The following is a 25,508-nucleotide window of genomic DNA, read 5'->3' as shown; positions in this document are numbered from 1 at the left end:
GGAGTTCGAGAACAGTTTAGCCAACATGGTGAAACCCTATCTCTACTAAAAATACAAAAATTAGTCAGACGTGGTGGCAGGCAGCTGTAATCCCAGCTACTCAGGAGGCTGAGGCAGGAGAATTGCTTGAATCCAGGAGGTGGAGGTTGTAGTGAGCCGAGATCGTGCCAGTGCACTCCAGCTTGGGCAAAAAAATAAAAAGGTTTCATACCACACCACATAACCTTTGTTTTTTCTTTTTGTGGCGAAAGGGGTCTCTCTGTGTTGCCCAGGCTAGTCTGGAACTCCTGGGTTCAAACCATCCTCCTGCCCCTGCCTCTGCTGGGATTATAGGCATGAGCCACTGCATCCAGCCAGATAACCTTTTAGGCCGTGTACTCTGAAATTTTCTATGCTGATTTCATGATAAAAATTTTGGTTATGATGCCCTAAATTGATATAGATCTTTAAGTAAGGCCTTTGATTTAGAAAGGTTAATTATTCATACTATCCTATGGAAAAGAAACCAGACAAGATTCTGTGGGCATGGCAGGAGAGGGATTCCCTACATCCAGAATAACACATAAGGAAGCTTCATTGAGATAATTTACATAAAATTCAGTTATTTAAAGGATATGCTTCAGTAGTTGGTAGCATGTTCACTGAGTTTCATAACCACTACCATCTGGCTGTCATTAGTGGTTACTCTCCCTTCTCCCCTTTTCACCCAGCCCCTGGCAACACTAATCCACAGTCTGTTTCTATAGATGTAGTCTTCTGGACATATAAATGGTATCATGCAATATGTGGTTTTGGCCGGGCACAGTGGCTCATGCCTGTAATCCCAGCACTTTGGGAAGCCAAGGTGGGCGGATCACCTGAGCTCAGGAGTTCAAGACCAGCCTGACCAACATGGTGAAACCCTGCATCTACTAAGAATACAAAAATTAGCTGGGCATGGTGGCGCGCACCTGTAGTCCCAGCTACTAGGCAGGCTGAGGTGGGGGTATTGCTTGAACCCGAGTGGTGGAGGTTGCAGTGAGCCGAGATCATGCTACTGCACTCCAGCCTGGGCAATAGAGCGAGACCCTGTCTCAAAAAAAAAAATGTGGTTTTTTGTGATAGGCTTTTTCACTTAGCATAATGTTTTCAAGGTTTATGCATGTTACAGCATGTGTCAGTACTTCCACTTTATTGCTGAATAATCCATTGTATGGATATACCACATTTTGTTTATCCATTAATTAGTTGATGGACATTTGGGTTATTTTCACATTTGCCTGTTATAAATAATGCTGTTATGAACATTTGAATACAAGTTTTTGTGTGATCATCTTTTTACTTTTGTTGGTAGATACATAGAAGTGGAATTACTGGATCATATGGTAATTCCATGTTTAACTTTTTTTTTTTTTTTTTTTTTGAGACAGAGTCTTGCTCTGTCACCAGGCTGGAGTGCAGTGGCGCCATCTCAGCTCACTGTAACCTCCACATCCCGGGATCAAGTGATTCTCCTGCCTCAGCCTCCCAAGTAGCCGGAACTACAGGCACGTGCCACCACGCCCAGCTAATTTTTGTATTTTTAGTAGGGACAGGGTTTCACCGTGTTGGCCAGGATGGTCTCGATCTCTTGACCTCATGATCCGCCCGCATTGGCCTCCCAAAGTGTTGGGATTACAGGCGTGAGCCACCACGCCCGGCCGATTCTATGTTTAACATTTTGAGGAGCTGCCAAACCATTTTACAAAGTAGGTTCTCCAGAATTATATGAGGGTTCCAATTTCTCTGTGTCCTTGCTGACAACTACTATTGCTGCTTTTTTTGATTATAGCCATCCTAATGGGTGTGCAGTGGTTTTGGTTTGCAATTCCCTAGTGACTGATGATGTTGAACTCCTTTTCATGTGCTTGTTGGCCATTTGTATGCTATCTTTGCAGTGATGTCTATTCAAATTCTTGGCTCATTTTTTTGTTTATATTTGAGACCGGGTCTTTTTTTTTTTTTTTTTTTTTGAGACAGAGTCTTGCTCTGTTGCCCAGGCTGGAGTGCAGTGGTGCAATCTCGGCTCACTGCAAGCTCCGCCTGCCAGGTTCATGCCATTCTCCTGCGTCAGCCTCCAAGTAGCTGGGACTACAGGCGCCCACCACCATGCCCGGCTAATTTTTTGTATTTTTAGTAGAGATGGGGTTTCACCGTGTTAGCCAGGATGGTCTCGATCTCCTGACCTTGTGATCCACCCACCTCGGCCTCCCAAAGTGCTGGGATTACAGGCGTGAGCCACCGCACCCGGCTGAGACTGGGTCTTGCTATGTTGCCCAGTCTGGAGTGCAGTGGCTTGTTAATAAGAGTGATCATAGCTCACTGCAGCCTCAGATTCCAAGAGATCCTCCTGCCTCAGGCTCCTGAGTAGCTGGACTAGAGGCATGTGCTGGGTCATCCAGCTTTCTTTGCCCATTTAATTAGGTTACTTGTCTTTATATTGTTGAGTTGTAAGAGTCCTTAATATATTCTGCACGAGTCCTTTATCTGGTATGTAATTTGCAAATATTTTTTCCTCTTTCTGTAAGATTCTTTTTCACTTTCTTGCTGTGTCTTTTTTTTTTCTTTTAGACACAGTTTTACTCTTGTTGCCCAGGCTGGAGTGCAACGGCGCAATCTTGTCTCACTGCAACCTCCGCCTCCCGGGTTCAAGTGATTCTCCTGCCTCAGCCTCCCGAATAGCAGGGATCACAGGCATGCACCACCACGCCTGGCTAATTTTGTATTTTTAGTAGAGATGGGGTTTCTCCATGTTGGTCAGGCTGGTCTCGAACTCCTGACCTCAGGTGATCTGCCCACCTTGGCCTCCCAAAGTGCTGAGATTACAGGTGTGAGCCACCGAACCTGGCCTTGCTTGTGTCTTTTTTTTTTTTTTTTTTAAAGACGGAGTCTTGCTCTGTCACCCAGGCTGGAGTGCAGTGGTGCGGTCTCGGCTCACTGCAAACTCCGCTGCCTGGGTTCACACCATTCTCCTGCCTCAGCCTCCCAAGTAGCTGGGACTACAGGCACCTGCCACAACGCCCGGCTAAATTTTTGTATTTTTAGTAGAGACAAGGTTTCACCGTGTTAGCCAGGATGGTCTCGATCTCCTCACCTTGTGATCTGCCCGCCTTGGCCTCCCAAAGTGCTGGGATTACAGGCGTGAGCCACTGCGCCCAGCCTGCTTGTGTCTTTTGCAGTTAAGAAAGTTTTAATTTTTGTTAAAGTCTCTATGTGTCTGTTTTTCTTTTCTTGCTTGTGATTTTGGTGTCATATCTTAGAAACCACTGCCTAACCCAAGGTCATAAAGATTTACCCCCTCTCAGTTTTCTTCTAAGAATTTTATAGTTTTAGCTCTTAAAGTTGGGTCTCTGATCCATTTTAATGTTTGAGGTAGGGGTCCACCTTCATTGTTTTACATGTGGAGTTTTTCTTTTTTTTGAGATGGAGTTTCACTCTTGTTGCCCAGGCTGGAGTGCAATGGCGCAATTTTGACTCATTACAACCTCTGCCTCCTGGGTTCAAGCGATTCTCCTGCCTCAGCCTCCTGAGTAGCTGGGATTACAGGCGTGTGCTACCATGCCCGGCTAATTTCATATTTTTAGTAGAGACAGGGTTTCTCCATGTTGATGAGTTTGGTCTCGAATTCCCGACCTCAGGTGATCTGCCTGCCTCGGCCTCCCAAAGTGCTGGGATTACAGGTGTGAGCCACCGTGCCTGGCCACACATTTGGACTTTCGGTTGTCTCATCACCATTTGTTTAAAGGATGACTCTACCCCCCATTACATTGTCCTGATGCCCTTTTTTGAAAATCACATGTTTAGGTTTATTTCTGGATTCTCAATTGTATTCTGTTAATCTATATGGCTACCCTTATCCTAGTATCTTTGTATGTACTTATACCACACTGTCTTAATTAGTATAGCTTCATATTACTTTTGAAATGGGGTAGTGGGAGTCCTCCAATTTTGTTGTTTTTCAAGATTGTTTTGACTATTCTGGGTCCTGTGTATTTCCATAAGAATTTCAGGATCGGCTTGTCAATTTTTGCCAAAAAGGCAGATGGGATTTTGAGAGTGAGTGCATTGAATCTGAAGATCAGTTTGGGTAGTATTGCCAAGAATTACATATTTTTAACTGAAAAATTTCTTGAGACAATGTTTATCTGCATAAGGAGCAGTACATTATGATAATTTCTTCCAGCCTAGTCTAGTCTACTTCATTCCATTTTTTCAAATTAAGAAATTGCCATCGGCCGGGCACGGTGGCTCACGCCTGTAATCCCAGTGCTTTGGGAGGCCGAGGTGGGCGGATCACGAGGTCAGGAGTTGGAGACCAGCCTGGCCAACATGGTGAAACCCTGTCTCTACTAAAAATACAAAAATTAGCTGGGCGTGGTGATACACGCCTGTAATCCCAGCTACTGGGGAGTCTGAGACAGGAGAATGGCTTGAACCCAGGAGGTGGAGGTTGCATTGAGCCAAGATCATGCCACTGCACTCCAGCCTGGGTGACAGAGCAAGACTCCATCTCAAAAAAGAAAGAGGCCAGGCACGGTGGCTCATGCCTGTAATCCCAGCACTTTGGGAGGCCGAGGTGGGCAGATCGTGAGGTCAGGAAATTGAGACCATCCTGACTATCACGGTGAAGCCCTGTCTCCACTAAAAATGCAAAAAATTAGCTGGGCATGGTGGCATGCACCTCTGGTCCCAGCTACTCAGGAGGCTGAGGCAGGAGAATCGCTTGAACCTGGTGGGTGGAGGTTGTGGTGAGCCAAGATCTTGCCACTGCATTCCAGCCTGGGCAACAGAGCGAGATTCCATCTGAAAGATAAAGAAAGGAAGGAAGGAAGAAAGAAAGAAAGGGAGGGAGGGAGGGAATTGCCAACCCCAACCACTGATTTGAGTACTCACTCCCATGGACCATTCATTATCTGTTGTTTGAAAAATATGCTTCATGTCAGTGGTCCTCAGCCTCGACAGCAAATTGCAATCACCTGGGAAACTTTAAAAAACTACGGATGCTGGACACATCCATGAGACCAGGATGCAGTTGATGAGAAATTCAGCCTGAGCACTTCCAGGTGATTCCAGGGTACAGCCAGAGCTGAGCACCATTGCTATAAATAAACTAAAATTCAGATATTTATACTGCTTTTAAAGCCTTTTCATAGTTGACTGAATGGGATGGAAATGTGCGTATTGCTAACTTACAGGTCCTTATGTGTCACTTTGATGACAAATGTATTAGGTCTGTTTGTGCACTTTCTCTTAACGTAATATGACCTGTGATGCAGTTCTCCTGAGAAATTGAATGATTATGCTATTGACTTGCCCTTGGGTATGTAGGGTTGTCCCTGGTCTATGCAGAGAGCAAAGATAGAGCAGGGTGTTTGGAGATCATCTGTCATTTCTCAGAAATTTTTGTGTCTGCCTTTTTGCAGTAGGAAATGGATTGAGAAGAATATGTAGGAAATTCACAGCTATTTTAGGAACTATCATATAGAGACCACTAAATCTAAATATACTGTTGATGTATATGAAGCTATTGGTCAGAACTAAGGTCAGAATTAGTGGAAAAATATCTGGACTGGTGTCCTGTCTTAGAGAGATTAAGGAATATTAGGATTGTGGTGGAATGCTTATACATAAAGTAGCTTATTTTACTCATTGAATATTCTTTTATCTGGTTATATTTGAAAGTAAACTGTGGCTGGGCGCGGTGGCTCACACCTGTAATCACCCAGCCCTTTGGGAGGCCGAGGTGGGTGGATCACTTGAGGTTGGGAGTTCGAGACCAGCCTGGCCAACATGGTGAAACCCCATCTCTACTAAAAACAAAAAATTAGCCGGGTGTGGTGGCAGCCACCTGTAATCCCAGCTATTAGGGAAGCTGAGACAGGAGAATCACTTGAACTGAGAGGCAGAGGTTGCAGTAAGCCAAGATTGTGCCACTGCACTCTAGCCTGGGCCACAGAATGAGACCCCGCCTCAAAAAAAAAAAAAAGAAAAGAAAAAGAAAGTAAAATGTGCATATATACAATATATATAACTATTTTTTTCAAAGTAGAGATTATACGGAGGGTATTTAAGCCTGTTTTTTACTTAGCAATGTATCTTAGATATGTGACTAAATAGTCCTTTATTTGCAGCTCATTTGTGCTGAATACATCATGTTTTATTTGACAAATCCTTCTATTAGGTATTTAGCTTATGAGCCATTTTCTGCTGTGGTGGACATAATACAGTGGTGAACAGCATTGTACCTAAATCTGAGTGCATTTTCCTGATTATTTCTTTAGACTAAATTGTTGGAAGGCATATCATTTGCATTTCTAAGACTTTAACACGTACATAACATACATGCCAGAGACCTCCTGCATTCAGGTTAACACACTCGGAAGTATTGCCATAATAAAACATTTTTTCTTTTTTATGCCAATTTGAGTGAAGAATGGAATCACCATGTTTATTTTGCTTTTCTTTGATACCTAGTGAGTTTGAGTACTTTTTAATGATTCTTTTGGCCATTTATATTTTGTTTGGCTTATTGTGTTTTTTTGCCAGTTTTTCCAGTCTTGTATCTGTCTCTTTTTCCTGGTGATTTATAACAGTATTTTTATATCAAGGACGTGAACACTTTAATAAATGTTATACATATTTTCCCCATTTGCCTGGTAATTTTATGATGTATTGGAGAACTAAGTGTTATTTGCAGATCGTTTTTCTTGGTTTAATTTTCAAATTAGAAGTCTCATTTTTCAAACTTTAAAGTTTCATAGGAAACATTTTTCTTAAAGATGAATAAAAATCTGTCAGAACATGATTTTGTTTAAAGTATTTTGTAGATTTCTTATTTGCTTGTCTGCTAAAATAATGCTTGGAACAATCAGCTGCCACCTTTGAATTAAAAAGAAAAGTAAAATTTGGAATAGAAGATTTTCCAATATTATTGTCTCTATATTTTAATATTTTTTTCATATATTTAGAAATATTTTTTTGTAGAGACAGGGTCTTTCTATGTTGTCCAGGCTGGTCTTGAACTCTTGGCCTCAAGTCATCCTCCTGCCTGGGCTTCCCAAAGTGTTGGGATTATAGGTGTGTGCCACCATGCTGGCCCCACTGTCCCAGTAAATGTGAACCTTAAGTTTGGGCGCTTTTGGTGTTTAGACCCTTTGGGTACACATAATGTCTGTTGGGTTGATGGTGCTCTTTTGTGTTAATTTCTTTTTTCTTTTTCTTTTTTTTTGAGATGGGGTCTCGCCCTGTTGCCCAGGCTGGAGTGCAGTGGTGTGATCTCGGTTCACTGTAACCTCCGCCTCCCGGGTTCAAGCGATTCTCCTGCCTCAGCCTTCTGAGTAGCCGGGATTACAGGCACACGCCACCACGCTTGGCTAATTTTTGTATTTTTAGTAGAGATGGGGTTTTGCCACGTTGGCCAGGCTGGTCTCGAACTCCTGACCTTGTGATCTGCCCGCCTCAGCCTCCCAAAGTACTGGGATTACAGATGTGAGCCTTACAGACGTGAGCCACTGCGCCTGGTCCTTTGCATTAATTTCTTAGTTTTGCTCTAGTAGTATTACATTGGAGACTTTTGCATCATAGCCTTAAATAACTCTTTCTGATTTTACCCTATAGGCTTCTTGTTTAAAAATCGGCATCCGTTTGTATGCCAGCTCTCTGGAAACACTTGTCCTAGCTAGGCTTTAGGGGCTTGCTGGTCTTGTTGGCTCCTTGAGGTTGTGGAGGGGAGCTTAATGTGTGTAGCTTCACGGCATCTGGCTCAGCACAGCTCAGAATAGGTACTACATGTGCCCTGTGTGCATATCCTGGCATTATCCCTTTAACTGTCTCTAGGAGAAATGAGACCAGTATGGGTTCTGGTTCTGGGGCTGCCTCCAACTGGGGGTAAGACTCTGTTTCCCCTCTGTGTCTTCCATTGCCAATGGGGGGCCAGGTTGCAGGATTTCTAAGCCCCTTATATTCATTCTTTCCACCCCCTTCATTAAGCACTGTCTTTCGGCAGGGTGCTGGGGAGAAGCAGCCTGCCCAGGCTTAGCCATTTCTAGGTCGTCCTCGTTTTGAGTTCACAATTCTGACCTCTAGTTACTTTAATCTGGTTATTATCTAATCGTGATCACTCCTAGACATTTTGGAGAGGTTTAGAAAGTTTTGGGGTTAACAGACATAAAATAGGATTTTCAGCTTAGTTGAAGGTCAACAGTGCTTGTTCACACGCAAAGGCACAGTTTATGAAGGGAAAAATGGAACCATTTGTGTTAACTGAGCTTGACTTATTAGCACCGATAGTTGCCATGGGAGTGTTTTTTTAAGTTTGTCATTTTGCCAGGAATGTAAATCAGGGCATTACTCCTTAGATCTTCATGTAATTAGGAGGATGGACAAAGCCCCTATTTTTCTTGAATCAGAAGTTTATTATCCCGTTTATAATATGGGAGTAAATTAGGAAAGGTGTCTTTAATTTTTTTGTTTGTTTTTGTAGAGACCCTTGTTATGTTGCCCAGGCTGGTCTTGAACTTCTTGGCTCAAGTGAGATTATACAGTGTGAGCCACTACCAGTATCTTTCATTTTTTGATGATAAGTACAACTTAGGCCTTGAGCAAAACTGTTTTTAGTGACTTGTCTTGCATATATATTTATGAATTTTGAGCTTTTAAAAAATCACAAATAGGCCAGGTGTGGTAGCTCACACCTGTAATCCTAGCACTTAGGGAAGCTGAGGCAGGAGGATCACTTGAGCTCAGGAGTTCGAGACCAGCCTGAGCAGCATAATGAGATCTCGTCTCTTTTCTTTTCTTTTTTTTTTTTTTTTTTTGGGACAGAGTCTCGCTCTGTCACCCAGGCTGGAGTGCAGTGGTGCAGTCTCAGCTCACTGCAGCCTCTGCCTCCCCATTTCAGGTGATTCTCCTGCCTCAGCCTCCCCAGTAGCTGGGAGTACAGGTGCATGCCACCATGCCCAGCTAATTTTTGTAGTTTTTTAGTAGAGTCGGGGATGGGAGTGTTTCACCATGTTGGCCAGGCTGGTCTCGAACTCCTGACGTCGTGATCTGCCCACCTCAGCCTCCCAAAGTGCTGGGAGTACAGGCATGAGCCACGGTGCCCAGCTTGAGAGCTTGTCTTTATTAAAAAAAAAAACAAAAAAAAAAACATAATACATGTTCATTAATAATGGTTGAAGTAGAAAAGCAAAAAGAAATAGGACACCACCTGCATCTGAAACCCTGGGAAGATCCAGTTAATATTGTAGTAAGTGTCCTAGAATGCCTATCTTGCTGAAGAAGTCATGTTCATAAAGAGAGAGATGTTCTGCCTTTTTTCACCCCACTTTGTAATAGATCATAACTATTTCCCTGTGTCATGATAGTGTACTGCAGAGTGGCCCTGTAGTATTTTATCATACAGTGTTTTGCTATCATAATTTATTCATGCAGTCTTTACATAGTGGATTCTACTTGTCCTACAACTGAAGTGTGTACAATTACATTCATCTAATTACTTTTCTAGAACAATGATTTTATTGGATATGCATTTTTGTTATTTTTTTTTGAGATGGAGCTTCGCTCAGCCACCCAGGCTGAAGTGCAGTGGTGTGATCTTGGCTCACTGCAACCTCCGCCCCCTTGATTCAAGTGATTCTCCTGCCTCAGCCTCCTGAGTAGCTGGGACTACAGGCGGGCGTGTACCACCACACCTGGCTAATTTTTGTATTTTTAGTAGAGACAGGGTTTCACCATGTTGGCCAGGATAGTCTCGATCTCTTGACCTCATGATCTGCTGCCTCAGCCTCCCAAAGTGCTGGGATTACAGGCATGAGTCACTGTGCCCGGCCGACTCTCTTTTTTTTTGAGATGAAGTCTTGCTCTTGTCCCCCAGGCTGGAGTGCAATGCCATGATCTCGGCACACTGCAACCTCTGCCTCTGGGTTCAAGCAATTCTCTTGCCTCAGCCTCCCGAGTAGCTGGGATTACAGGCGCCTGCCACCACGCCCAGCTAATTTTTGTATTTTTGGTAGTGATGGGGTTTCACCGTGTTGGCCAGGCTGGTCTCGAACTCCTGACCTCAGGTGATCCGCCCATGTTGGCCTTCCAAAGTGCTGGGATTACAGGCGTGAGCCACCGTGCCCGGCCGGGGAGGGACTTTCTAGCACAAAAGTAATAGAAGAAATTGCAAAAAGATACTAGTATGACTTAAGAGAGACTTAAAAAATGTGCTCTATTTCAAGTGGTATAAACAAAATGGAAAAAGCAGTCATTTGCTTTTTCTGGGGAAAATGCTTTCAGTAGACAAAGGGTTAATATCCTTAACCTATAAGAAACTCTTGCAAAAAGAAAAAGCAAAGTAAAAGTAGGAAAAGAAAAAGAAACTCTTGGCCGGGCGTCGTGGCTCACACCTGTAATTCCAGCACTTTGGGAGGGCGAGGCAGGTGGATCACAAGGTCAGGAGATCAAGACCATCCTGGCTAATACGGTGAAATCCTGTCTCTACTAAAAATATAAAAAATTAGCAGGGCCTGGTGACAGGCGCCTGTAATCCCAGCTACTTGGGAGGCTGAGGCAGGAGAAAGGTGTGAACCCGGGAGGAAGAGCTTGCAGTGAGCCGAGATCGCGCCACTGCACTCCAGCCTGGGCGACAGAGCGAGACTCTGTCTCAAAAAAAAAAAAAAAAAAAGAAAGAAACTCTTGCAAATGAATCAGAAAAACCCAAACACGTACTGAAAAAAATGGGTAAAAGGCACTTACAGTTCATAAAAGAACTGTAGACACATGGATCAAAGAAATCAAGATCAAAACCAGATGTCATTCTTTACATGTCATATTTGCAAAAATTAAAAAAAAAAAAAAAACAGGCGGGGCACGGTGGCTCACGCCTGTAATCCCAGCACTCTGGGAGGCCGAGGCAGGTGGATCACTTGAGGTCAGGAGTTTGAGACCAGCCTGGCCAGCATGGTGAAACCCTGTCTTTACTAAAAATACAAACATTAGCCAGGCGTGGTGGTGCGTGCACGTAATCCCAGCTACTTGGGAGGCTGAGGCAGGAGAATGGCTTGAACCCGGGATGTGGAGTTTGCAGTGAGCCAAGATGGCACCACTGCATTCCAGCCTGGGCAACAGAGTGAAACTCTGTCTCAAAAAATAAATAAGTAATAAAAAACAATCTAGGAATGGCAAGTGAGGTTAACGTCATATTCTTTCTTTTTCTTTTTTTCTTACTCACCACTGCACCGATGAAGAAATACATAGTTTTCTTCCGTTGTGCTTTGTCAGTTTGTCTGCTTTCCCAGAAGGAATTGGGAAGCTTTTTCATTTCCCATTTCTTACGAGGAAGGCTGGGAAATAACTAAGAATTTGTCTGGGCCTAGCACCTTTTGGAAAAGAGTAATTTGCTTTTGTAATTTTCTCCATTTATTGTTACTTGTTCAGGTTTTCAAAAAATAGTTTTTGGCCAGGCATGGTGGCTCACACCTGTAATCCAGCATTTTGGGAGACCAAGGCGGGTGGATCACTTGAGGTCAGGAGTTCAAGACCAGCCTGGTCAACATGATGAAACCCCATCTCTACTAAAAATACAAAAATTAGCCAGGTGTGTTGGTGGGCCCTGTAATCCCAGCTACTCGGGAGGCTGAGGCAGGAGAATCGCTTGAGCCCTGGAGGCGGAGGTTGCAGTGAGCTGAGATCACGCTACTGCACTCCAGCCTAGGTGACAGAGCGAGACTCCGTCTCAAAAACAAAACCAAAAACACTGAAAAAATAGTTTCCCCCCCAAAATTGCCCATTTCATCAAGATTTTCAAGTGCATACATGTGCTTCTTTTGTAAGACCTTGAAAAAAATACAAACATTGGGAATGATAGTATAAGGATAAAGGATATAAGGGTAGTATAAGGTTAAAAATAAACTTAAAAAACAAAATGCAAAAGCATGAAGAATATGTAGTGTTTTGAGTCTGCCCTTGTTTTCAGAAGATATTTGTCATATTCAGGAAGTATCTTTTAATTTGCATTGAAGATATTTGGTTTTTGCTTTTTTTTATTATTATTATTTATTTTTATTTTTTTATTTTTTGAGACAGAGTTTCGCTCTTCTTGCCCAGGCTGGAGTGCAATGCGTGATCTCGGCTCACCGCAACCTCCGCCTCCTGGGTTCAAGCGATTCTCCTGCCTCAGCCTTCCCGAGTAGCTGGAATTACAGGCATGTGCCACCACGCCTGGCTAATTTTGTTTTTTTAGTAGAGATGGGGTTTCTCCATATTGGTCAGGCTGACCAACTCCTGACCTCAGGTGATCCACCCACCTCAGCCTCCCAAAGTGCTGGGATTACAGGCATAAACCACCGCGCCTGGCTGGTTTTTGCTTTTTAAATCAGGAGGAAGTGTTGTGTCAGCCTTTTTGGCATCTACTGAATTGATAGAATGATTTGGCTGTTCAAAGGTTCTGGCCTGTTATGATACTGGCCCTGGCATTCTCTCCTTCCTGCTTTTGAAGAGTTAACATCCCTTTTTAAGGAAATGACGGTGAGTCAGTGGTAGATGTTAAATAACATAGTAAGATACACAGATGGCAATTCTGTAGTATTTCTCCCCAGTTTTTTGTTGAATGTTTTCTGTATGAAGTCAGTGTCTGGAAACCACAGCATGTAGTATGTAATTTTGCACATCCTAATTAAGAAGCAACAGAAGCACTGTGAACAGATTCTTGAGAGTTCAGCGGGCCTTGATGGGGGAAAGTCATGTGGCCATCAGTGTGTCCCAAGTGATGTTTCCTCTGACCTGCCACAGCGCCCAGGCTTTGATCTCAGCCCCGTAGCCTTGCGTGCAAAGGACAGTTTTCATGTTTCCAGAGTGCGGTGGAACCCACGAATGGGAGGGGCATTCAGCGGAGCGCTCTGCCAGAAGTTCAAGGTTGCTTACTGATAGCTCAGTCTTGTTTTTGTTTGTATCGTGATTCCTTCTTAACTCCTTCCTCAGAGATTCCTTTCTCAAAAATGTATTTACGTGTTCCCAGTATTAAAACCTCTGACCCAGTTCTGTGGTTTGGTCTCAGTACTTGTTCTGTGCAGTAGTTAAGTCAAGTCCTTCCAGCCATCTTGCCACTCAGCTTAGAAAAATACTCTCCAAAAACATGTCTTTAAGGAGTCGTAGTACTTTCGCTTCCCCATTCAGAATTTTCCAATGATTTGTAGCTAAAAATGACATTCTGTTCATTTGCACTTTGCCCTCATGGAGCCGTTTTTAATTAATAGTTTTTTAAAGGATTTGCAAAAGAAGCATACACATGTTGAAAAATAATTCTAGCTTGTCAGACTTGTGTTTAGTAAATTGAGAAAGTCACACGATCTTTTCTTATGTCCCCCCACCACTTCAAAGCAGTTTGATCTGTATCCTTGCCAGCCCTGTTCTGTGTACACAAATGCATACTATGTAATTATCCTTTTAATAAAAGTGAAATCATAACCACACATATTGTACAACCTGTATTTTTCAAGGAACTGTATTTGTTATTACAATTTAACTGAAAGTAAGCCATTCTTTTAAAGTGTCTCTCTTGTTTTCTTTTCTCATGTTCTTTTCATTATTCCTCTTGACTAGACGTTGATGGATGTCACCTTTGTGCCTCCCTTCTGACATTGCAAATTTCTGATAAACATAGCTTAAGGCTTGGCATAGTGGCTCGTGCCTGTAATCCCAGCACTTTGGGAGCCGAGGCGGGTGGATCACCTAAGGTCGAGTTCAAGACCAGCCTGGCCAGCATAGTGAAACCGTGTCTCTACTAAAAATACAAAAAATTAGCCAGGCGTGGTGGCGGGCACCTGTAATCCCAGCTGCTCAGGAGGCTGAGGCAAGAGAATCGCTTGAACCCGGGAGTGGAGGTTGTAGTGAGCCAAGATTGCGCCACTGCACTCCAGCCTGGCTGATAGAGCGAGACTCTGTCTCATTTAAAACAACAACAACAATAAAAAAAAAACCCAAAAACCCCCCCAAAAACCCCCACATAGCTTAAGATAGATTTATGTATAGAGATTTTATTTTGAGAAATAAATTACTCTTTTTTTCCTTGCATGCAAAATGTTTTAGAAAGGGAAAGACATCAATTTCTTCATTCACATTCTAATAATTTAAAGTGAGTATTTTTTCCCAAACAGCAAAAGACCAGTGTTTAGTTTCCAAAATTAAAAAAAAAAAAGACTCATTAATGGTTCATTGAAGGCTGGACTGGTACCAGTCTGATGGCATTTGTGTGCTATTTAACTTGGGGCCATTGGCGATTGTTGATGCTAACTTGCCCAAGAACAAATGGTAAAAGTTGATGTCTCAACATAAGGATTTTCCAGTGAAAATCTGGCTAAACTGTTCGTTGCCTTGCACGTTTTTCTTCACAAGGGAGGGCCAGGCTCATGGCTGGGGCTGTGATGGCTGTTCCCAAGACAGCCACTGAGTCAGGCTCTGGGTTCCCTTTATTGTGGAACATATGCATAGGTACAAGAGTGGATAAAACATAGCCGTTTAATAAATAGTAAAAGAAACATCTGTGTACCTGCTCATATCCCAGTTTGAGAAACAGAATGTGACCGGCTTTTTGAGAAGCACCCTCCCCATGTGCTAATACATTTTTAAGAGGCTTTAAAAGAAAGTGACTTATTTATTTATTTATTTTAAATCAAAGACCCTGTGCTAGGGAATATGGAGTTTAAAAGTTATCAATGGAGAAATCCCAACTGAGTGCAAATCACTTTTTTTGCTTTTGTTTTGAGATGGCGTGTTGCTCTGTTGCCCAAGTAGGACTGCAGTGGCACAGTCACGGCTCACTGCAGCCTTGACCTCCTGGGCTCAAGGAATCCTCCTGCCTCAGCCTCCTGAGTAGCTGTGACTACAGGTGTGTGCCACCATGACGAGATAATTTTTTTTTTTTTTTGTAGAGACAAGGTTTCACTATGTTGCCCTGGCTGGTCTTGAACTCCTGGCCTCAAGTGATCCTCCCATCCCAGCCTCCCTACAGGTGTGAACCACCGTGCCTGGCCCAAAATTGCTTTTTATTTATTTATTTATTTTTGAGACAGAGTCTCACTCTGTCACCCAAGCTGGAGTGCGGTTGCACAGCTCACTGCAACCTCAACCTCCTGGGCTCAGGTGATTCTCCACCTCTCAGTCTCCTGAGTAGCTGGGATCACAGGTGTGCACCACCACATTTGGCTAATTTGTGTGTGTGTGTGTGTGTTTTGTAGAGACCACCCTATTGCTCAGGCTGGTCTCGAACTCCTGGGCTTAAGTGACCTGCCTGCCTTGCCCTACCAAAGTGCTGGGGTTACAGGTGTGAGCCACTGTGCCTGGCTGAAAAGTTTTTTTATAGGTGTTCTAAAATACTATCTTTCAAAATACTTTGTAGAAATGGAGAGTGGATTTTTAAAGAATTGAGGGTGCAGTTTGTGACCCTGCCTAGAGACAGCCTGGGGCCTTGGAGGCAGTCCATAAAAATCAAGTAGTAATAGAGCAAATTCTAGGATTGGGCATGGCTGGGTGAAAAATAGACTCCATTCATGCAGACTGCCTCCTGCTAGGTTTGTTATTACTTTTAATTTACCATTTGCTTTTCTCCAGCTAGGTCTTGACTCCACTAACGGGGACTTCTCATACGGCTTTGAACTTGGACCTTGGTGCATAAGCAAATGTAACTCAGCGAATTGTAATGGAAAGCATATGGACAGGTCTACGCCACATCACTTAGGTGCGTGTAAAACACAATCTCCAGTTGTGTTTCCTTTTTCTTTTCTTACTTTTTCTGAAACAGGTTCTTGCTCTATCACCCAGGGTGGAGTGCAGTGGCACCATCACGGCTCGTGGCAGCCTTGGCCTACTGGGCTTATGTGATCCTTCTACCTCAGCTTCCCAAGTAGCTGGGACTACAGACGTGAGCCACGGTGCCTGGCTAATTTTTAAATTTTTTTTTTGTAGAGATGGGGTCTCACTATGTTATCTAGGCTGGTTTCCAACTCCTGGGCTCAAGCGATCCTCCTGCCTCTGCCTCCCAAAGTGCTGGGATTATAGGCTTCAGCCACCATGCCTGGCTAGTTATGCTTCATGGTAGAATTGGGCTGGCAGCTCTGTAGCATTAGAACCCTTTTGTACTTGACCTCACCTTTGTACGTTTTTTACGTGTAGAGAACGGTCTAAACGCACAACCTTTGGAATAATGAATTGTTAGGTTAATGCTAATGATAAGGTAATAGACTTCTTTAGGCCAAATTCCACGTAAGTAGATTAAACTAGAAAATAAACAGGCATAGTCTTGCCACTTATATTAATTACAAAGTAGGAGGTAAATATTTTCAGTTTTCTTTCATGCTTTTGACTTTATTATCAGCAAAAATTTGTTGAGTACCTCCTGCTCTTAGCCCTCCGTGAGGTTTACACGTGAGGACCCTGGAGTGGAAAGAGATTTAAGAATTGTTGCCTCACCCCTTTTCAAGCATTCTCTGCAGTTTAATTAATGAGACTAACCACATGTACATTACTCAGGAGCATTCTTTTTTTCCTCCTTCTGCTGTTTCCCTTATCCCCAAAGCTTGATGAACATTTTGATTATTTTTAATTTTTTGCTATTATAAGCAATACTGCAATCAAATTTCTTCTTGGGGAAAACATCTTAGCAGTAGTAGTGATGGGCGCAGTGCATGACCTTTTAAAATTTGATACATGTATAGGTAAACTATCCTTCAGAAAAGCCGCAAGTGTTTCACATCTGCCGATACATTCTCTCAGATACTCTGCTTCTGGATGTGGTAGTGCACACCTATAGTCCCAGCTACTCTGGAGACTGAAACAGGAGGATCACTTGAGCCCAGGAGTTCAAGGATTTAGTGAGCTCTGATTGTGCCAGCGCACTCTAGCCTGGGCGGCAGAGTGAGACCCTGCCTCAAGGAAAAAAAAAAAAAAAAAAAAGGATGCTGTCAGATACATTGACTTGTTAAAACTAAATTTATTCAGTATGGTGGATGTAAAATGTTATGTCAGTGTTGTTTTAAAAAAATTTTATGTGCAGTAAAATTTACTTTCTGTGTACACTTATAAGAGCTTTTACAAATACTTAGAGGGGATCACTCCTTTTAAAAAAATTTTAAGACTTCTAATAAAGGCTGGACGTAGTGGCTCATGCCTGGAATCCCAGCACTTTGGGAAGCTGAGGTGGGCGGATCACCTGAGGTCTGGAGTTCAAGACCAGCCTGTACAACATAGAGAAACCCTGTCTCTGTTAAAAGTACAAAAAATTAGCCAGGCATGGTGGCACATACCTGTAATCCCAGCTATTCGGGAGGCTGAGGTAGGATAATCGCTTGAACCTGGGAGGCAGGAGGTTGCAGTGAGCCGAGATTGTGCCATTGTACTCCAGCCTGGGTAACAAGAGGGAAACTCTGTCTCAAAACAAAACGATGACAACAACAAAAAAACCAAAAAACACTTCTAATAAAGAAGTCTCTACTTACTACTAAAAACAAAACAAGGCCAGGCACAGTGGCTCACACCTGTAATCCCAGCACTTTGGGAGGCCAAGGTGGGTGGATCATGAGGTCAGGAGTTCGAGACCAGCCTGGCCAACATGGCTGGTGAAACCCTGTCTCTACTAAAAATACAAAAATTAGCCAGGCATGGTGGCGCACCCCTGTATTGCTAGCTACTCTGGAGGCTGAGGCAGGAGAATTGCATGACCTCAGGAGGCTGAGGTTGCAGTGAGCCAAGATCAAGCCATCGTGCTCCAGCCTGGGTGACAGAGACAGACGTCGTCTCAAAAAAAAAAAGAAAAATACACATCCTGACCTTTTTAATGATTTACCTTGTCAAGCCTGTTTTCTTAGTTCTGAAGGAAGAGGACACCTGGCTCTTTTCTTAGAGGTCACCTTTAATACCAGGTCTTTCTTTGAAATCACTCCCTTAGTTCATCCATTTTTCTCATTGGCATTTTCACCATTGCAGTTGCCAAGGTCCTTTTCCTTGGATTAACACAGTAGCTTCTTGATCCCTATTTTGAGATTATCCTGTGGTGGACGACTGCTCTCCTCGCCTGCCCAGAAACTCATGTTGCATGAAGCCGTTCTGTGTTGAGTTTGCTTTTCAAGGCTACTTTGACTCCACAAAGGGTTTTCTTCCTTTGCTTCCCTGTCCTCTGACCTCCAGGTGCTGGGGTTAGGCTGTTGTGTTCAGCACCCAAAAGACGCATCATATGCCACCTACCTCTGGACCTCCGTAGTGGCATCTCTCTTGGGATTCCCGCCATCTTTCAAGGCTAACCCTAATCTCACTTCCTAAAAGTCATTTCTGACAACTTCCAGCCTGGAGTTCCAGTGTCCTTGAGCTCTCCTGCCCAGCTCTATGGTTGTATGTGTTTTCTCTGATTTGCTAGGTGTCCGGACTGTACAATCAGATGGGAAAGAGCCTCAGCATAATGTATCTCCATCTCCTTGCTCCAGCCCACCAAGGGCAGTCAGGGATCTAGTTGGATGGTTGGTGTCATTCCATTTGCCTTAAGATGATCAGTACAGATCCTAAAATATTACGCTCTTCCTAAACTGAGAAAAGAGGAGGCTTGCTCGTACCTTTCGTTTTTGTCATTAATAACATACAGGTGATTGTTGAGTGCCTGGCTTTCATAGCTGAGAACACCCATTCTGCTTGGTGCCTGAAGCCTGCAGACTGGGTGCCTGGTTCTGGTTGAAGCGTATTTTAGCATTTGCTAGAACCACCACAGATGCTGCGGAACTCAGATATAAACTGGATCAAACACTTGGAGCAGTGAAGAGAATTTTCTATTTTATTGGTGCCTGATTTCCAAGAGGCCTTGTATCGGGAAATCCTGGTGTTTTTGGTTTATAGACTTTGTGCTGTTGACGTCAATGTCTCATTTTCTCATTACCAAACATGTTGTATAAAAATGTTGTGTTGCTTATGGTTTGATCAGTAACAAAGAGAATTAAATATTTACTGGAGAAATTGGGTGGTTTCACAAACCTATGTAAACACTGATGGTGATTACAGAGCTTACATAAGAAGGTAAGGAAGGAAGATGGAACAGTTGTGTAACAGTTACTATGAAAGAGATTCCAAGCAAATTAGAACAAGTCTGGCCTTTTCAACTGGTTATTTTGAAAAATCAACATGTTAGTGTTGGATTAAGACCAGCTGTTTATAAATTGTCTAAGTTGTTTGCTGATTTTTCTGTATGGTGTTAAAAAAAAAACTCATCAATAAATTTGTCCCATGACTTCTAATGATAATCCTTTTTAAATACACATATTATTTTGTTTTAGGTTTGCCATAAACTGGAACTTGCAGATCAATAGCAATAAAGCCTTTCTGGATTTGAGTAGTGTTTACCTTTGGATGGGCCCTCTGTTTTATTTAGATTTCTTGTACTGGTTCTGGGCTTCCCTCAAAGAGCCCCTGCCTCCAGCCCTTCTGACCTTTCATCTTGTGCTTCTTGTTAGCACTGGATTCTGCTTCTGGACTTCTGCTTTGGTCTCTTTTATATCTGCTTCCTTCCCTCCTCTCAGTTCTGTGTGTGGAAAATTAGGTTATGGCACCTGCTCCCCATCATGTAATCTGCCCAGCTGACTGTGTAGGATATTAATAATAGGGTTGTCTTTGATGTTTGGATAAAGATGGCCATGCCTGTGTGTGTGTGTGTGTGTGTAAAATCAAACTATCAGAAGTTTACACATTCGTAGGATGTGATCTTATCATGATTACCCTGGTTGTGTGCACTGAAATAGCATTTTCTCTTTCCCTGGTATCCACGTATTTTAGACTAGCAGTGCCTAATACCATTATAATGGAAGTCACATATGTAATTTTGAGGTAGCTACATTAAAGGAAAACAAGAACAATTAATTTTAGTAATATATTTTATAAGCTGATATATTAAAAATAGTATTTCAACACAATCAATATAAAGTTATTAATGAGATATTTACATTCTTTTTTATTTTCATAGCAACCCTTTGAAGTCTATTGTATATGTTACATTCATAGCACATACCAGTTGGACCAACACGTTTAAGGTGCTCAGTAGCCATCTGGGGCTGGTGGCTCCCGCATTGGATAGCACAGTTTAAACCCCACATAGCTTTATTTACCACTGAGCAATATGTTTTCAACTTCCAAGCTCTTGGATTTGTCAGTATTTCATAATGTAAGCCCCTTTTATTTCAGGGACTATGTAGTAATACATACTCACACTTGAATGATGCTACTAAAGCTTCCCCTTCCTCACCTTTTTCCTTTCAAATTTAGATTTTCTGTTGCCTGGAAAATGCACATGAACCAGTTCAACAAGTAAGTTGATCTCCCCTGCTGCCCCCTACCCCAGTCTATATGTATATTTTTCTTTTTTACCCAAGAATCACAAATACGTTCTATAGCTTATAATTTTATTTTTTTGGAGGGGACAGGGTCTCCCTCTGTTATCCAAGCTGGAGTATGGTGGTATGATTATAGCTCACTGCAGCCTTGATCTCCTGATCTTCCTTTTTTTTTTTTTTTTTTGAGATGGAGTCTCACTGAGTCACCCAGGGTGAAGTGCAGTGGCACAATCTTGGGTCACTTTAACCTCTGCCTCCCAGGTTCAAGCAATTCTCCTGCCCCAGCCTCCTGAGTAGCTGGAATTACAGGCGCATGCCACCACGCCCAGCTAATTTTTGTATTCTTAGTAGAGACGGTGTTTCTCCATGTTGGCTACGCTGGTCTCCAACTCCTGACCTCAAGTGATCTGCCTCCCTTGGCCTCCCAAAGTGCTGGGATTACAGGCTTGAGCCACCGCGCCCGGCTGAGGGTGATGCTTCCTCTTCAGCTTGCCTGGTAGCTGGGACTACAAGCATGCACCACCACACCTGGCTAATTTTTTGTAGAGACGGGGTTTTGCTGTGTTACCCAGGCTGGTCTCGAACTTCTGGGCTCAAGTGATACGCCTGCCTTGGCCTCCCAAAGTACTGGGATTACAAATGTGAGCCACTGGGCCCAGCCAGTTTATAATTTTGACAAGTTAAAGTTTGGTTGCAATGAATGAGTCTCATTTCTTTTTGAAATAAAGAAGATCTAGGAAATGTGAAGAAGTATAGTAACTAATATTAGATAAAAATAGCCCTTGGAAGAGTTGAGATCCAAGAATAAAAAGGATTTAAGGAAAATCAGGAATCCCTGAACACCGTAAGTTTACCGAATATGAAGAGCGCTTACCTTTTGACCACACCTTTGGTTTTCTAAGTTACTCAGGTGCCATCAGCAAGCCCTTAGGAATGATAAATTTAGGCTCCTAGTTACCAGGAAACTCTAGCCCTCCCAGCGCTCTCTCCGGGAGCACACTGACTCTATCAATAGGGTGTTTTTTCTCAGCACTGGTGTTGACTGCCAGAATTTCTCTTCTAGTTTGTCTTACCTGTATATTTATTTCAGTGTTGTCCTTAGATAATGGCTCAAGCTTTTAAGAATTATGAAAGTGACATATGTACACTGTAGAAAAATAAGGGGGAAAAAAACACATATAATCCCATCATCTGGAGATAATCATGTACTATTTTGGTGTTTTCCTCCATTTTCCTTTTTTTTTTCTTCTTTTCCCTTCTCTTCTACTCTTCTCTTCCTTTCTTTTTTTCTTTTCTTCTTTTTTTTTTTTTGAGACAGAGTCTTGCTCTCATCACCCAGGCTGGGATGCAGTGGTGTGATCTCACTACAACTCTACCTCCTGGGTGCAGGGGATCCTCCTGCCTCAGCCTCCTACGTAGCTGGGACTGCAGGAGTGTGCTACCACACCTGGCTAATTTTTTCGTGTCCCTTCATTTTCTGCATGTGTGCACACACTGAAATGGGATTATCAGGTTTGTTTTGTAAGCCTGTCTTTTTCTCAGCTTAATAATGCACTCCTTACGTGGCCACGTCAGTCACCCATGTTTTAATCTCTGCAATATGCTCATATAAGAATGTGCCCACAATTGTACCAACCAGTCCTCTATTTTAGGCATTAATATTTTCCCCTCCGGTTTTGGATTACTCTTAAGCATTATTTTAATGAACACTCACAAAATGAAAAATTTAAGCCTGTTTTAATTATTTTGCTAGGATAAATTCCTTAAGAGTAAAATTGTTAGGTCAAAGGCTATGTGTATTTTTAGAGCCTTTGATTGGTGATGTTAAATTACCATCTAAAAATGTTATGTCTGGGTGCAGTGGTTCACGCCTATAATCCCAGCACTTCGGGAGGCTGATGTGGGCGGATTGCTTGAGCCCAGGAGTTCCAAGACCAGCCAGGGCAACATGGTGAGACCTCATCTCTACCAAAAATAGAAAAATTAGTATGTGCCTGCAATCCCAGCTACTTGGGAGGCTGAGGTGGGAGGATCACCTGAGCCCAGGGAGGTCAAGGCTGCAGTGAGTCATGATTGTGCCACTGCACTCCAGCTTCGGCGACAGAGTGAGACCCTATCTCAAAAAATAAATAAATAAATAAATAAGTTAATGGCAATTATTACTCCACTAGCAGTATATCCAAAGTGCTTGCATGTTAACGGGATGTTAAAAATTATTTACTAAATTTACAATTACAATTTGTTGTGTAAATTGTAAATGGTACATTTTATTTTATTTCTGCCTTTTTGATTTTTTGCTTTTTTTGAGACAGAGTCTCACTATGTCACCCAGGCTGGAGTGCAGTGGCACGATCTCGGCCCACTGCAACCTCCGCCTTCTGGGTTCAAGTGATTCTGGTGCCTCAGCCTCAGGAGTAGCTGGGACTACAGGTGTGTGCCATCATGCCTGGCTAATTTTTATATTTTTAGTAGAGACGAGTTTTCACCATGTTGGGCAGGCTGGTCTTGAACTCCTGGCCTCAAGTGATCCACCCACCTTGGCCTCCCAAACTGCTGGAATTATAGGCGTGAGCCACCATGCCTGGTCAGATTTTTTACATTTTTTTTTAAATAAGAAGCTTATATATGGTCATATTCCTATTGGCAACACAGAGAATCATAGTAAAGGGGTTATGGCAGCCTTAGGGATTCTTATAGCCATGCAGACTACTTTTCAGTGCGTGTGGCTGTGACTAAGGGATCCCGAAGCCAGCATGCCAGAGCACCTGCTTTCCTGACTTGGTGGCTTGCTGGATACATCTTTAGGTATATACCCTTCACTTATTTTCTGCTGATCACAATTTAGGAACTGGATAGACCCAGAAAACGTGGATCCCTGGTTGGCTTCATGAACTTGAGAAAAGCATAACTTTGGATAACGAAGGACATTTGGCATGAATTGTGCTCCTTGCTTTGGGAGAATAGCAAAGAGTGAAGTGAGTGGTTTGGATTTTGGGAGATGTGGAAAGGATTTGCTGAGGAATTGATATTTACATTCTCCAGGTGTTGCAGTATTTCCAGGTAGAGGGAATAGCAGGCTGTGTCCTCCAGCCTTAATTCAACTACTGCTGTTAGTTTTGAAGCCTTTTTCCTCTTTGCCATCATCTGGCAACTTTTTTTGAGATAGAGTCTTGCTCTGTCACCTAGGCTGGAGTGCAGTGGCATTATCTTGGCTCACTTGCAACCTCCGCCTCCCTGGTTCTAAGCGATTCTCCTGCCTCAGCCCCCTGAGTAGCTGGGATTACAGGTGCATGCCACCACACCCGGCTAATTTTGTATTTTTAGTAGAGATGGGGTTTTACCATGTTGGCCAGGCTGATCTCGAACTCCTGACCTCAGGTGATCCACTTGTCTCGACCTCCCAAAGTGCTGGGATTACAGGTGTGAACCACTGCGCCAGGCCATCTAGCAACTTCTTGACCTTTCTTTATGCCCCTTGAATGTTGGCTCCTGGCCTGCCACATTTCTTTCCACTGTGTCTTCTAGCATCATCTCTCAGTCATTGGCTCATCCGGCCATGGGACCTCACTGACCTTTTACCTTTTGCAGGTAGTTTTACTTCCAGTTTATATCAGCTCTCCAAGGCCCAGTCGTCTCCCAGACAGCACTTTGGGATCCTGAGCTGGGAGTGTGTCTACACACCCTGTCCTCCCTAGCTCTCATTCCTCCCCTTCATCGGTCCTGGTGCTCCAGCTCTGTGGTGCTCTCTGGCTTCCTCTTGCCTCCCCAGTCCTTTTTACCTGCTATGGGCGCCACAGGAAATCACGTGGCTGCCATCTTACTAACATGGTCTCCTCCCTCTCTGAGCTGCCTCCAGAACTTGTCAAGCTCCCTCAGTGCCCTGGTGTTAACTATTCTGTTTTTTTGGGGCGGGGGTGGTTGAACTCTGCTGGAGAGAAACCAGATAACAAGGTGACTTTCTCTATTTCACATTATGAGTTCTGGGCTCAGCTGGACTTTGATTTTTTTTTTTTTAAATAATATCATTTTTCTCATCGTTTTTCTTCTTCCATAGTCACTTCTGTCCAATCCCATTCCCAGCCTTTTTACTCTCAGCCATGACCTCTGCTTCTTAGTTCATTAAGAAAACAAGTGATCAGATAAGCACTCCCCCAACTTCCTGCCCTCCTCTCACCTCATGCTGCCTTGCATAAGGGCAACTGTCTGTGTACATCTCTACCCACAGAGGCTATGAGGCAATCACTGCAGATGGTCTGTGTGGAACTGTCCGAACAAATTCTAAAAGTTTTCCTATCAGGGTTACATGAGAACTGCTTTTCGCTCCCTGTGGCATAGTTAGAGATTCTCTGGCTGAGGGGGATATGTTTGTGTTTTCATAAAAGACAATATTTTAGAAGTGACGTGATACTTGGAGGGGGTTAAATCATCCCCAAAATTAAATCTCCTCCCAAGATGATAGAACTCATTAATGGCACAGTCAGGGCTGGAATCTCAGTCATGTGTTCAGTGGCCTGTCCTTATCTGAAATAAAAACACTTTAGATCAAGGGTGTCCAATCTTTTGGCTTCCCTGGGCCACACATAAAATACTCTATCACTAATGATAGCTGATGAGCTTTAAAAAATCGCAAAAAATCTCAAATGTTTTAAGAAAGTTACGAATTTGTGTTGGGCTGCATTCACAGCTGTCCTGGGCCGAGAGCTGGACAAGCTTGCTTTAGATAGGCCCCACTCTGGGGGATTGGAGATAAAGAGGGCGTAAAATTTATTTGTAATTAAAAAAATAGATAGGCCAGGTGTGGTGGCTCACGCCTGTAATCCCAGCACTTTGGGAGGCCAAGGTGGGTGGATCATGAGGTCAGGAGATCGAGACCATCCTGGCTAACAAGGTGAAACCCTGTCTCTACTAAAAATACAAAAAATTAGCTGGGCATGGTGACACGTGCCTATAGGGAGAATTGCTTGAACCTGGGAGGTGGAGGTTGCAGTGAGCCAAGATCGTGCCGCCGCACTCCAGCCTGGGCGACAGAGCGAGACTCCGTCTCAAAAAAAAAAAAAGAAAAAAAAAAGGATGTGTAATCAGAATGTGCATGAGGACAGGCCAGGCAGGGAGAATAAGCCTCCTTCCTGTCTGGTCCTTGTCCCAGTT

General features: G+C 43.2%; 1 protein-coding gene across 8 annotated transcripts in view; it reads left to right on the top strand.

Moving 5' to 3' along the window:
* SLC23A2 (solute carrier family 23 member 2) overlaps nt 1-25,508 on the top strand; it is a 215,885-nt gene that overhangs the window by 80,176 nt on the left and 110,201 nt on the right. For 3 of the 8 annotated variants that reach the window (XM_057300790.2, XM_034947319.3, XM_034947317.4), the window contains exon 2: nt 15,610-15,736. The exons of 3 other annotated variants lie outside the window; for them this stretch is intronic. The gene's annotated coding sequence lies outside the window, so the exon portion shown is untranslated. The remainder of the gene's footprint in view (nt 1-15,609; nt 15,737-25,508) is intronic. 2 more of the 8 variants (XM_055104518.2, XM_034947318.3) reach the window with 1 other exon arrangement.

The sequence above is a fragment of the Pan paniscus genome, chromosome 21, assembly GCF_029289425.2.
Source record: "Pan paniscus chromosome 21, NHGRI_mPanPan1-v2.0_pri, whole genome shotgun sequence".
NCBI lineage: Eukaryota > Metazoa > Chordata > Mammalia > Primates > Hominidae > Pan > Pan paniscus.
The sequence above is the reverse complement of the archived record's forward strand: the minus strand, read 5'-3'. Positions and strand labels throughout refer to the sequence as shown.